This window comes from Arachis ipaensis, chromosome B01 (genome assembly GCF_000816755.2).
Source record: "Arachis ipaensis cultivar K30076 chromosome B01, Araip1.1, whole genome shotgun sequence".
Taxonomy (NCBI): Eukaryota; Viridiplantae; Streptophyta; class Magnoliopsida; order Fabales; family Fabaceae; genus Arachis; species Arachis ipaensis.
The window spans coordinates 25,574,390-25,576,008 of record NC_029785.2 but is presented as its reverse complement, the minus strand read 5'-3'; the positions used below and the strand labels follow the sequence as shown (position 1 = coordinate 25,576,008).

Genomic DNA, 1,619 nt, shown 5'->3' with positions numbered 1-1,619 from the left:
AATTCCTTCTATATATAAAAATATAGTTGAGTTTCATTTGTGTAATATATTTAACATAAAGCATTCTATATAAAAATTAGAATTTGATTTATCTTATCTTATGTATTATATAATAGAAGTTAAAATATATTACAAGGAGACTAGCATATGGCCATATTGGCAGTTGGCTCCTCTACCAAAACTCCCATTTTAACACACTCAATTGACAAGTAGTCAAATTCAATATTGATAAGGGTTTTTTTTTTCTCTTTTCGTTTTTTTTATCCTATTGACAGGTACAACAGAGGTACAAGATTAGTCCAAGTTCGACAGGCTCTGAGAAAAGAAGATACTCTTCTTCCACTTTACCGCTGGAAGGGAGGCCCAGAGATTCTCCAGAAGCAGAGAAGAGTCATGATGTCAACATCCTTTCAAAATCCCAAGTTGATGCGGATATATCGAAAGCAAAGAGCATGACAGCTCAAGAGGCAGCTGTGGCAGCTGCAAAGGCAGTTGCAGAGGCAGAAGCCGCCATTGCTGAAGCAGAGTTAGCAGCGAGGGAGGCAGAGGCTGCAGAAGCTGAGGCAGAGGCTGCTCATGTGTTTGCAAAAGCAGCAATGAAGGCACTAAAATGCAAAACATCTCTTATCTGGTAGCTTCCCCACCGAGAAAATATATTTTTGATGCCTGTCAATATGATGGACGTCAAAATTTATAGAAAAATACATTTTTTTCTGTTCAGAATGGTTTTATATCATCCTCATATGCTGGTTCTCCACCCTTTTCAGATAGTCACCTGTATAGAATCTTCAGATTTTCTTGGTTTTTTCCAATGAGATTGATCAACATATGGTCATAAATCTTTTTGCAAGTGGTTTAATTTTCCCATAACCATTTCATTCCAACTTTTTATCGAGCTGATCACTAAATTCTGAAAATGTCTACTCTGTAACTTCATCCTTTATCTTTCCAATATCTAGGATGCAATTCTTCCCGGGTACTTTTTATAGTGCCTTGAATTGGAAAGATTTTGGTGCCCCTTTTAAGTGCACCGCCACCAGCAACAAAAGGCCAAGTGGCATATAGAATTCCACGCCATGCATGTATCTTACATTCTTACTTTTAAGATTTGTTGTTATGTCTTCTTCTAACCAATTCGCCATGAGAAAATTTGATAAAACTAACTAGACATGCATCCCTTCATTGACAATGCTTTCTTCTTTTATAAACACCAAAATTTCACCACCTACCTTCGCTTGGGAATCAATCTTTTCTTGAGCGCATCCTCTCGGTCAATTCCAGAACCTTATGCAGCTACAACCATAACATGAATCCAAAACTAAAATGGATTAAACCTGATATTGGGCAGTTGGAAGGTCCAAGCAAGATCCGAGACAAATGATGTTGAAACCCTTTGCCATAAAATGGTCTGAGATGATCGGTGTCTTGGCATTGTTGGCAGCCCTATATCATTGGTCAAGCCGGGAGTAGGCTACCAAAGGAAATGAATCTTCTCAAATTTTTTTTTTTCACTTGAGAAGGTAAAGTGTGATCTCTCACTATTAATTTTATAAGTAGAAAAAAAAATTGAGAGGATCTATTTCCCGTTACCAAAGGGTTCGTCCAAGAGTTGAATGAGA

At 37.4% G+C, this 1,619-nt stretch overlaps 1 pseudogene; it reads left to right on the top strand.

Moving 5' to 3' along the window:
• Positions 1-893, top strand: part of LOC107627875 — a 4,240-nt pseudogene extending 3,347 nt beyond the window's left edge.